The 13,257-nt window shown below is 38.7% G+C and overlaps 1 long non-coding RNA gene across 2 annotated transcripts in view; it reads right to left on the bottom strand.

Moving 5' to 3' along the window:
• Nucleotides 1-5,179, bottom strand: part of LOC135311722 (uncharacterized) — a 113,674-nt gene extending 108,495 nt beyond the window's left edge. For both annotated transcript variants that reach the window (XR_010371309.1, XR_010371310.1), the window contains exon 1: nucleotides 5,099-5,179. This is a non-coding gene — a long non-coding RNA (uncharacterized LOC135311722). The remainder of the gene's footprint in view (nucleotides 1-5,098) is intronic.
• Between the last annotated feature and the right edge of the window lie 8,078 nt (nucleotides 5,180-13,257).

Here is a 13,257-nt window from a genome sequence, read left to right as displayed (position 1 = left end):
GCACGCCCAGTTTCTATCACTAACACCCCAAACATTGCTTATACTGATCTTCCTTCTTATCTACTTTGCAGAGAAGTTTATGAATACTGATATCTAAAGAGAAAGATGCATAAGTACAACAGTACACACACACACTCTGGATGATGATAAAGAGAAGATTAACACATTAGCTGTTACATTCTGGATATCTGTGTTCAGTTTCTGCTAGTGAAAATCAGTTTGATGGTTTCATTTTAGTCTTTATTTGCAGCTACCACAAAATACTGATGCTATTGGCTGATCTCCTTCAATAGATGAATCAGGACTGAAATATGCATGCAGCACTGTGCAAGAAACTTTTGAACACTGCTATTTCTTTTATTTCATGAACACTAACGCCCTGTAAAAATATCTTAAAAAGTCAAATCTCAGTGAAGAAAAAAATTTCTTGCTGCTGCATCAACTGTGTTCAGTTTTGGGCCCCTCATTACAAGAAGGACATCAAGGTGCTGGAGAGTGTCCAGAGAAGGGCAACAAAGCTGGTGAAGGGTCTGGAGAGCAGGTCTTATGAGGAGCAGCTGAGGGAGCTGGGGTTGTTTAGTCTGGAGAAGAGGAGGCTGAGTGGAGACCTTATCACTCTCTACAACTACCTGAAACGAGGTTGTAGCGAGGCAGGGGTCGGTCTCTTCTCCCTATTAACACACGATAGGATGAGAAGAAATGGCCTCAAGCTGCGCCAGGGGAAGTTTAGGTTGGACATTAGAAAAAACTTCTTCACCGAAAGGGTTGTCGAACATTGGAACAGGCTGCCCAGGGAGGTGGTGGAGTCTCCATCCCTAGAGGTATTTAAAAGAAGGGTAGACGTGGTGCTTGAGGATATGGTTTAGTGGTGGACTTGGCAGTGGTAGGTTAGCGGTTGGACTCGATGACCTTAAGGGTCTTTTCCAACAGTAACGATTCTATGATTCTATCTATGGGCAGCTCCATATTCCTGTTCTCATAACAAACTGGTAAATTGACAAGAAAGCTATTTTTTTTTGGTGGTGGTTTTTGTTGGGTTTTTTTTGGTAGGGAATTCTTAGAACCTTAACTGAAAATGATAATGTAGCAGAAAAACTTAAGTCTGCTCCACTTGTGAATGTACCTTAACACTGAAGTATTTTCTGTTATTAGAACATTACAGAGAACGACACCAGAGAAGAAGGAAGGCTAGCTGTGTAAATTAGACCCATCCAATCTCCCACCATGCTCAACATATCTTGTGCAATCTGATTTCAATCCCCAAGATTATACCTAAATTTATATCTCAAGTGGGAGCCCAGACATTCCCCACCCCTCTTCCTCCTTTGTATCTCCGTACCTTGGTTTTAAAATTGGAAAGGAAAGACTATCTGTGAAGACTGAAAGGGAACTGCAGTGCACTCTGGCAGCTTCCCAGTATGGATCCTGCAGGAACTATGGCTCTTGCATGGGCCATGGTACACACCTGGTACTCAGCATAAACCTAAACTTAATTTTTCTGTACCTCGGCGTCCATCTGCAGATGTTAATACTTGCTGAAGACAGATAAATCAATGACTGTGAAGTGTTACAGCACCACAGCAGCACAACATTTGAGCAATCTGGCGCTTACTGTTATACGCTTTTGTTTTGAAACATGGCATGCAAAGTTAGGTAACCTAGCTCAATGTACAGCCCAGTTGCCATTTTGTGATGACAGGTAACGCAGACAGTTACAGGTTGTAATGTAGTATGAGATTTTTGCTTTCTCCCCTTTTTGCTTAGTGTAGAAGAAAAGCCCTTCAGAACAAATCTATATATCTGCCTTTGTGTCTGTAAATGTTCATAGAAAATGATAATACGCACCTTGTAACCTTCATATAAACTTTACACGCTGTGAGATTTAATAGGATTTTCATGCTGATCTTGTAATGGTATGCTTTTAAGTCTTGCTGTTTTTCTTTGGAAGCAAATGGCCTGTGGCTGCAAGAACCCAAAGTTAATGGCACTAGGTTATCTCTTGACCATCCTCCAGGTTAACTTGGGGCCAGTTATCTGTGCATACCAAAGCAATTCCTAGAACACTGCAGCTAAACACTGTGGACTAATTTGTTATGTATAGTACCCTTGAGTTACAGGCCCATAACATTCATTCAAATGTTTCAGTAGATACTGAAAGACAAAGTAACAGTTGCAGACTGGAAAAAATCCTTCAGGTTAGGGGTACAACTCAAGTTTTCATCAGAAATTAGGTTAGACTAAACAGAAGACATAAGAATGTTTTACTGTAAACTAAATTGTAATAGGGGTAGACAAGCTAATTCTCTTTCATAGCTAATAGTTACAGTGCTAAGTCTTATAGCACTGTATATACAGAACCAAAAGCCTACATATTTTGGTAAGACAAGAAGGGATTTGTTTGTAATATTTCTTGGTTTCTGAATACCTCCTTTTCATCAGATGGATCAAAAAGGATGCTGTCTGTTATGTCTGGTAACAGTTTGGGGAATGATTTAGTAGTGAGTGGAAGCTGCAGGACTTTTAAATCACTTACAGAATTACTTGAAAAATTCAGTGTTCCAAAGACATTTCACTCCTGAGACCTGATGTAATCACTGAGACAGAAAGGACAGCCAATTTAACACAAAAACTAGCAGTAGAAGCAGATGGGACAGAGGTCATAGCAAAAAAAAAAAAAAAAAAAGTCTGGGAAGAATGGCCAAGGTGGGAGGGGAATATAATCCTTTGTAAAGGGTGAAAAAATACTGAATGGCATGTTTGGGAGCCTGAAAGTTAGCTGAAGAGCCTGGGAAGTGACAGAGGAAAGAGGCAGGAAAAAATGTTCAGTGAGAAACAGCAAGAAGAGAAAACAGGAAAAAAATACAATTAGGAAAAAGGATTACTTTATTATTATTCCCTAGTTGTTGCTGGTTGCTGAAACCTTCCCTGTTTTAAACAAGTTGGAAGGAGACATTTTCTTCACAGACAGAAGTAGTTCAGGGTTTTGTAGCTCACGCTTGCTTTCCTTTTTTACTGTTGACAAGGACTAGATAACATTTATCAGCTCACCGAGAGCTTGATCCAGCACCACTTGAGTCAATAGAAGTTTTTCTGGTGACCTCAATAGGCTGAAGATCAAGCAATGAATGAAATGTCTTCTCTGTGTGTGCCAATAATAACAAATTCATCCCATACCCTGGGAGTGCGTCTGATCCAATATCCTTCCCCTCCCCAAAACACAAAGTGAGGTGAAAGAGATTATAAGCACACAGCTGCAGCTGTGACATCTTAACGGATCTCATGTCAGAAGGTAATACAAAGCTATTACAATGTCCCAGCATAAGTCATTTGTTACTAAAGGAAACAGAACATCACTGCTTATACTTTCACAAAAAACTGTAAACAGCAGTTGACTCTGAGAACACATGCCCGTGCATTTTAGGATATAAGTATTACCACCTTCCTTAGGAGCAAGAGAAAGAAAACATAATCTACAGGTAAATGCGTAATAAGTGGAAAACAGCAACCAACTGCAAAAGGCACTTCTCAGATAACTGCTGTGTCTGCCAGCCAAATTTGAAGGAGACGATTAGAAAAAGATGCATTAATAATGGTTAGTTCCTTAAAATGGCAACTGCGTTAGCTGGTGCAAACCAGCATGGTAATTGATTCTGTTCTTCAGTTTTGCATATGAACATTACATTGCAGATGGAAAACAACATTTTGCCCATTGAATTTTAGGATATGCTTGTAAACAGATAAAGAATTGTTCTTATTCTTTATTCATACAATGTTAATTATATCTTACTTTGGCCATGGCTATAATATTTGCATTTGACTTAGTTTTAAATTTAACACATACATAAAGAGTTATAGCTGCCACTCTGAAGTTACTTAATTTCGATAATTAAAGTCTCAGTTCAAAATACAATATTTTCTAATAAAAAGTATCACACTGTGATAACCTGTGTGGGATTAGGTACAAGCTGTGTGTTAAGTTCTTCCCAATATATTTACCCACATAAATTACTTAATGAGAGTCCATGATGCTGATAATATTAATGGATTGCAGAATGTGTCTCTTTAGTGACCAAGCGTAAGATCATAGAAGCTGACTACTTATTTCAGAGATGAGAGCTGTGTTTTAGGAATAAACTAACGCTGAAGGCCTTAGATCATTATTAACCATTTAATAGGTTATCCTGATCTGCACACCAGGATTTAACCTAAGGCTTTATCTTGGACCCCTTTCTAGTCTTAGTTTAATTTAAACATGTATAGTACTGTTTGAAGTCTATTTGTGACCTTCATATTGACCACATATCAAATGCTAGGTAATGCAGCTGAAAAACTGCTAATGTATCATGGCTGTGCTCTTCCTAGATGCTACATTTTTTTACAGTTTTTAGGAAGACTTTCAACTGTGAATGTGAACTTCAGCAGCAGCTCCAGGCAGAGGAAGAGGGGTGGGTGTGGAGGGGTGAATATCACTCACTGCTTTCTCTCCATTAGGTTCTCATCCTTCTTCTATTGATTGTTAACTTTCGTACACCGTAGCTTTCACGCAGGACTCTGTTTAAACAATGTGTCAGGGGACCAACCAGCAGAAATTGTAAAAAAAAGATAAATTAGCAGTGGTGAAATCTAGAGTTCATGCACCAGTTTTCAGTTGCTCTAAAAGTTCATATATAATTTTAAAAACTCATGCCAATGAAAATCTAAGAGGGGCAGTGGGCCACATAAGGGGACTTGACTTCACAGATAGTGATCTGAAATATATGAGCTGGTTTTAAGATGTGAGAAATAAAAGAAAAAAACAAAAGGTATTGAAATTATAAGACAAAAAGCAGATACGCACACATATGCTCATCTACACATAAGCACACATATTTATAGGCACAGTAGACGTTGTTTTGTTAGAACACTACACTCAAGAGGTTTCGCTTCTGCCCTAACCAGTTGTGTGTACAGCAGTCAGATCAAAGCATCAAAATGTCACACACTTGATGCTGAAGTCTCCAACATGTTTTTCTCTGCTGAAGGTAAACAGGCCAAGGAAGATGATATGCTAGTTAGCTGTGGAAAAAAACAAAAAAGAAAAAAGCTTTTTTATATTCACAGAAACACTGAACTGTCACTGCAGTAATTAAAGAAGACAGGGCTACAAAGCATATCCTTGGACTGTACCAGTTTACCTTCTGACTCAGCCTGAGTCCTTGCATGTTAGGGAGGTTTTGTATGAAAGGTCAGAGTTTAGCTTGGTTTTTGTTATTCATTTACTTTAATCTGCTGTTTGTGACTGTCTCTCCATGATTCATTTTTGGGAGCTCAAAAGGTATAGGGCTTTTCATGCCCTGTGTTTTCCTGTACTTTTCCTACCACTCTGATGATACACAGAGAGGAGTTATTTCTTGCTAGCATTTTTTACCCAAAATAGACATACTTTAGTTTGCTTTGTATTATTAAAACATCACCAAGGGAGGAAATATGTGAAGATCCATCGACTTTTCATGCAAGAAAATACAGTCCCTGCACACTTGCTACAGCCGAAACGCAAGAACACACGGGCTCCGAACAAGTGATATCCAAGAATCTATATTTTGCTTCAGTTTCTATTTCAGTCTATTCTATTTCTATTTCAGTCTGTGGTTGTATTCACACTAGAGGTAGATGTCTGTAGGACTATAAACTAAAAACTTTACTGATTGCTAGCATTTTCCTGCGCAGAATAAAGAACAAAGAAGGGGTCTCATATAAAAATCAACAAGGTGGGAAAACTCCCCAAAATAATCAAAGTCCTGCTGGGAAGTGGTTATAACTCCAGAGAAAAAGCAGAATTCTGGTCTTTCATGAAAATAAATATTTTTAATTTTACCATTGTAAATCATCTATAACACAGACATGAGTTGAGCTATCTTGTTGGATGAAGTTTAGGCTTTCAATAGAAAAGAATCCAGTTCAATTTTTGAGGTCTTAAAGATCCTTAAAGCAATTGAATTTTGTGGGTTTTATCCATGCTCCCTAGTGGGTAAAATTCTATATCTCAAATCTTCATACATAATCGACAAAAAACTTTCTGTCAAGCTCAGTTCTGCAGACTGAATTATCTCTCACTCAGAAAGAAAAAACAATCCCTATAGATCAGGTTTGAATCATGGGTAGGATAGAGATGTTCTGAAGCTCCCTGCCATCTTTAGTAAGCCCAAGGATAAATATGAGAGATCAATGTCCAGTGCTTTTATAATACCAAGACTTTCTATTCTTTAAGATGGAGTCAATCACACTTTAAAATAATGTTGGAAAAACGTGCTACAAGGCCTTGGGTGTATGCTAGGGAACAAAACAGTTTGCATAAGTGATAAAAATACCTTTGGTAATGTAATGATGTTACTTAAATTGGAATAAATCTTCCTGAATCTGAAAGAAACTATTTCACTCTAGCGCAGGGTAATTTCTATCCCAGGCAAAGGAACGGGGACAGCTTCTTGTTCCTGCACAGTTTCCCCTCTATCACTGCAGTTTAATTCACACAGCTATATATGGTCCTTACCTGATGTAGACAGCCAGCACATTTTATTTTGTAGCTAACATCAAAGGGAAGATAGCATTCCATGCAGCAAATGGACCCACGCCAATGATTTACTGAGACCATGGAGCGTTTGATGACAGAGAGGAGGGCACCGTGCTGAACAAGACAAAGTGCTGGCACACTTTTTGCTCAGGTTGCAGGATGCCCATGTCTTCATTAGGGCACGGTGGTTAATCAGATTGGTATCCATGGACACAGGAATGGAAGAAGCCTAGGGAGCACTGCCACTGCTTACACAGTTTTTGGTTCTGGGGTTGGGTTTTTTTTTCCTACATATTCTTTTGTTTAGAAAAAGAAGACTCCGAAAATCTACACAAAAGAAACAGTTAATTTTCATCAGGTTAAAATCTTTACGCTGAAAAGTAAACTCCTTTGTTCAAATATGAAAATACATTGTAACCATACCAACATACCTCTTCTTATACATACACTCATAAGCACAAATATTCCTGCCTAGCCTCCCAAACCTCTAGAAGAAAGTATTAGGAAAATCATTATATACATACAAACACATCATCTATTGTCACACATTATTTTACTATGGTACTAAGTTTCTATCTAGCACAGCAGTTTATCATCCTTTGCCCTTAATACATGATAATTTCAAATCATGTAATATTTTTATCCAAGGAAGTGAAATTACAGAATGGTATTTTTAGAATTCAATATAATGGAAGGAAAGTTCAGAATTAATGAGAATAGCTAAGTGAGATATGGGAAGCAACTGATAGAAGCAATGTAGTGGAGTCAAAAAAAAATGAATTTAACAAAATGAGTGGGGATCTAGAAACAGGAGGACAGCTGTTAATGGGAGCATGGCAAAAAGAGATCTGAAATTTTTTTTAAAAAATATATTGCAACCCTCTCCTGGAAATCTTTAAACTCCTAAAATCTCAAAGTTAGAGGAATTACAGCATCAGTATAAGCTTTAAGAATGTTGTAGATGAACATTTTCCCAGAGCACTAAAAACATACTCATAAAAAGGGGACCAAAAGAGAACAAACAGAAAGAATGGCAAAGGTACCAAATGGAACAAATGTCAGAAGGAAAGAAATTCAGTGTGTCTATTGCCCATAAACACATGCATTCCTATGTTCAGCTTCAAAATAATCTAAAAAATAATATAAAAATGACACAGCCTTTCAAACATTTCTCCTACATTCTCTATGGGAGTGAAATGTTGCCAATGATAAAGGCATAGCCAGAGGATCTAATGGCATAGAAATATGGTGCTTGGTTGTACAAATTTATTATTTTAAAATACATTAAGCAAGATTAACATGCCTGAAATTTTGTGACCATTAGCAGAACAGAGGAAAACTTGTAATACTTTATAGGTGTTCACTTTTTTGACAGAACAGTTGTTTCTTTCATTGTGGCACCTCAAACAGTTGAAGACCACATACGGTGGTGGTAAAGGTGTTTATCTTATTCTACGCCTTTCAGCACGACAGAAATGCTGCCTGGGGAAGGGGAATCAAACGTGGCTTTCAACTGCCTTTGTTGTGCTTTTTTTTCTGCTGGCATGAGTTCAATATATAGATAACTCTGCATATGTGAAGGGGTTTGACATTATAGCTGTAAATTACAGCACAACATAATACCTCTGTGCATACTCTGTGTGACTACTAGGAGCTGTCAGAGGTGAGGAAGCCACCCCTGCTGCTTAATGCTGTAATCACCTAGGAAGAAAATAAACATTGCATTCCTCAGTTCACATCTACTTAACATCACACAAGAGAATTGATTTCATGCACAGACTAAGGTGACTACAAATTTTAGGCCTTCTCTCAAACGATCAAAACTAGCATTGCTCCTTAAAGGTGAGTAGTTTAAACTTGTTACACTTTACGGGTATTGGCCCCTGTAGGTAGCATTTTTTTCAAAGTCCACATCTGTCTGTTAAAATCTCCAAAATGATCTAATATGGGCTAGATTTAGTGTCACAGTCTGTCTAAGGGCAGGATACAGCTGCTGGAGCCACTAGGGAGGAACAATTTCCCTCAGGCTGTTCCAAGCACATGGGAAGCAGGGGAAAAGTCATGAGTGATTTTTCCTCTTTTTGGATACTGTGCCCTAAGAGACACAAACAGTCTTAAAAAAGATACTAAAGAGCAAAGAAAGGTTGGAGTGCTTTCACTTATGTCCCCCTTCCCTAATCATCCCCAACGTCCTGCTCACAGAAAAGACGGAGCGAGTTGTCTATAGACTCCATAAGCACAAGACGTCTGGGGAGAAACAGCCTGGCTAACCAGGCTGCATCTTTCTAACAGTGGCTTATGACTTTGGATTTTTGAGTTGACTCACATTCATCTGCATGGGAAAACACTAGACTGTGTATCAGTGTGCAAACGCCTGTGCAGATATACCTTTCTTATTGTTTGGTGGCTTATAACAACTGGTCAGGACTAGAATGACTATAACGTTTTTGAGCCCATACAACACTAGAAAAAAGCCTTAAAGAATTTAATTTACTGAATTCACTGAGTGTTCCTGAATAATAGGTTTACTGGTTGGGTACTCCTAAACATGCAAAAATTGTTAGTTAATTATTGACAGCAGAATAAACCTTAACCTCCCCTAAATGCCCCTGTGACATTAACATTTCCTTTCAGTTTTTGCTAGTTCCCTTACTGAAGGTCGGTGAAGTTAACTCAGTTTAACTCCATCTTGAAGTTAAAATGAAAGGGTTTTCCTAATGGAGTTGAACTGTTGTAATTATACTATCAGGCTCAGATAGAATAATTATAGTTTAGTTTAGAAAAAGAAAAGGTCCATTTCAGTATTGGTAGGTTTCATATACGTTGGTTTTAGCACAGAGGTTGAGGCGAGTCATAACACAAAAGTGCAATCAATGTGATACATGGCGTGTATACCCTTCCCCCTTCTTCATTTAGAGCACATATTGCTGGCTGGGTTAGTGCTGAGAGAGACATTAATTTCCCACTGTTGCTTCAGTAATATGAGACAAGGTGTTTCCCACAGGCCAAGCCATTTTCATCCTCCGGTGCTGCTTGTGTGCTGCTACAACTTGAAATATTCTTGAAGGAACAGTTGAACAGTGCAGTTCTATCACATGGAAGTGTTTCTTAGATCATCATCTTGATGAAATCTTTTGTGGGAAAGACTCTGATGAATAATTATGATTTTTTTCTTGATTAATACCAAATCTGTTGTGTTAATCATACAGTTTAGTTTACCTATGTTTTAACTTTTATTCTAATAAATTTAATGCATTAATATACAATGCTATATAAATAAATACGCAGGTTTAAGCATGACACAAATGAAAATTCTTCATGCCTTCAGCAAACATTTTTTCTCAATGTTTCAGTAACAGATTTTTCCGAAGCCTGACTTTTCATTCCAGATCATAATGAAAATGCATTTTGAAATGCTAAAAAGAGAGCTATGAAAAGACTGAACAACAACAACAGCTAAATGGCTGTACTGCACTGACAGTTACTTTTTGCTATTTCTGGTTTTCTTCTTGAACATTTATCAAGTGTCTGACCAGCTCTAATAAGCAGTGGCAGAAAGATCTCTAAATGCTCAGAATTTCAGTGGTGTTTCCATGAGGAAAAAAGTCAGAAATTTATTTTTTTCTTCCTAGATAACCCATTTCTGCAAAGAAATATTACAGGAGTAAGCATATTTTCTTAAAGTCTTGTTCTTGTTTGTTTCAACTAGGCTATAAATAATATAAATATTAGCATATCTGTTTGGATACTGGGGTATAAAAGGATCATATTTTTTATTAAGTGCTGGGGGACATTTTTCCTATTTTATCTAAACCAATTTTCCTGCTTTTTCTCCTGGTCTGAACTTTAGTAAACTCAAAACTTTTAGTAGATTTAGAATCCTTCTTCACAACGCTTTTCTTTATTCTTTTCTTATATGTTACGCTTCTGAGGAAAACAAAAACAGCCATCTCAGAACTCCTTCTGATGGGACGGGACAAGTTTAATAACTAAAACAAAATACAGACATTTGTTCAAGGTAGTAACTGGGTCTCCAACTACGCTACCACAGCGCCAACGAGGCGTGCAGGCAGCTCCCTGATGGTATATTCCCTGGCTGCACAAGCTCAGCTCACACAAAAACACAGACTTTGACTTTGTCCCTTCAGATGGAGCTCAAGAAGCAAAGACAGGGTTATCTCCCAAATGGCACAGTCCCTGATAGGGCAGGCTCCCCTCAAAGAAAAAGAATGACACACATTTCCATGTTGCCCCTTCTCCAGGTTGAGAGAAAAAGGCTTTAACAATTTTAAAACCTTCCACACAGTACGATCAGCTGAAAAAAGTCAAAAGGAAAAGGCAAAGAAAAAAAAAAAAAAAAAGGAAAAAGGACTTGTCTTTTAGTAACCGTCCCCAGCAAAAGTAAGAAAAAAAAAAAGACACAGCACATATTTCCAAAACCACAGTGTGTTTTGTTATTAAACATAATCATCTGGAATTTGACGTGCCTATCCATAGCACATTGCCAGCCGAGACTGGCTTTCCCTTTTTTCCCGAATCTTACTTCGTACCAGGTGCGGGTGCCCCGGTGCCGGCAGCAGCCGCCGCCGATGGGGGCGGCCGGGGCGGCCCCTGTGAGGAGCGGCCGGGGCGGCCCCGCGCCGGACACAGCCGGTTCCAGCCGGCTCCGAGGGCGCCACCGCAGGGCCCGGCCGAGCCCCTCAGCCCCGGGCGGGCACGGCCGGGGCACGGAGGGAGGCAGGGACGGGGGGCAAAGGGCTGCCCGGCAGCCAGGGCTGAGGGAAGGGGGGTGAGAAAGAGCCCTGCCAGCTGGGAACCAGGGGAAAGGGGGAGGGGAGAGGTTTCTCACTCTCCAAACTATTTTAATTGGCAAAAAAAAAAAAAAAAAAAAAATTAGTTTTCCCAAGTCAAGACCTGGAGGATCAGGCAGGTGGCCTGATTCAGACATCCACATTCTCTCTGCGTTCCACTGTTTCCTAGATGTTGGATTTACCGGTAAGAAGTTAAGAAGTTTAGACAACAACAACAACAAAACATTAGAGCCATGAATTTAGGCTGTCTGAATATAGAAGGAAGGTTCATCCCCTTAAAGTACAAAAATGAGAGTCACTTCCATGTCCTGTGACAATTTTATTTGATTTATACTGTGTTACGAACTGCCACAGGAATTAAGAATTCCTCGGACAATATTTTACCAGCTCATACTGCCCTAGTTTTTGCTGATGTCAATCTATTTCCTTTGCTGATGTACACGAGGTCATTTAGTTCCGGAAAGATTAAATCAAATGATAATATGAACTAGTCAAATGGCTTGTAGGGCTGTAAGTAGGTTTGTGTGGCCTGTCTACAGGGATCTCAGGATCCAGTTAAAGTTAGGAAAAATTTTAGTTCTAATGAATCCGGAATCAAGCACAGTTCATGAACCAGGGCTGCTTATTATTAATTATTGATATTACAGCTCCATATTTAGGTCCTAGCTAATAAGCGACTTTCATTGTGCAGTGCAACTACACCTACCATGGGGCACTCCTTCTCCTAAGCCTTACAGTTCAAATGGAGAGATAGATAAATGCTAAGAAAAAAGAAGGGAAAAAACCCCAAACACTCAGAGGTGAAGGTACTTATACAATACCATACTCAAAGGTCAATGGCAGAAATAGGGAGAGAATCAGCTTTTTCAAGTTGGTTTAAGCCACATGAGATGCTGAGCCCAAATGTTTTTGCCACACGTGAACATGAGCGGGAACAGAGATCCCCTTCTGTATTCTGACCCTGAAATCTCAAACACCTTCAAACATTCCCACAGCTTCTTCAGTTAACAAACTGCTAACTGCTTTCTCTGCTAACTCCAAATTAGTATGCTGATGATGACTTCTACCAGTAAGAAAGTATTATCCTTCCTCTAAAACAAGATGGGCAAAACAAACACATTACAGCATAAATGGAAAATAATGTTAGCGGTTTAGCTGCTCCACTTTCTGTCTCTATCTGCTCTGGAGAAAGGAAAAAAAAGCAGGTGTGTCCTGTATATACTCTTGGTAGGGACAGCCAGAGGTCGGCTCAGAGGACAACAGGCATATCTGTGTATGTCACATTCTTCTTTTTTCCTTGTAGAGCCATCTAGCCAGATCTAAAACAATCCCAGCCACATAATTTTATCCCATTGAGGAAACTACTGTGGAGTCATAAATTTGATCTGTTACCTTCTAGGGTCAGACTTTGCCACTGACTTTTGTAGAAACTGGATCTGATGTGGAGAAGGATGATATAGCACAGAACATAGTGAACAGCTTTTAACCAGATATTTTGTAACTTAATAAAGCGTCTGTGCAATATTTCTAAATTGACAAGGGCAAACCCTGTTAGGATTGAATTTTTAATTAAAATTGTTACTGCTTCTTTCCCCTTTTGGTGTCAAATAGATCATTTACATTTTCAACATAATTTCCTTTAATATCTAAATAAATGTTCCACTTAATGAAAGCATTTAAGTTACTTTTTAATGAATAAATGAAATATAATATATAGGCCTGAGACTAATTTTCTCAAATTCTAACACAAATGTAGAATATGTTATGAACTAAGGAAAATATTTTGAACTTGATGGGCTGTAACTTACAACCCTTGGTGTATATTCAGTGTTTAATTAATTTTCTTAGTCATTCTCCATAATCCTAATAGCTGCCTGAAAAAAAACTGTAGATGCC

This window comes from Phalacrocorax carbo, chromosome 2 (genome assembly GCF_963921805.1).
Source record: "Phalacrocorax carbo chromosome 2, bPhaCar2.1, whole genome shotgun sequence".
NCBI lineage: Eukaryota > Metazoa > Chordata > Aves > Suliformes > Phalacrocoracidae > Phalacrocorax > Phalacrocorax carbo.
Note: the sequence above shows the minus strand (reverse complement) of the source record. Positions and strands in the feature narration are given on the sequence as shown.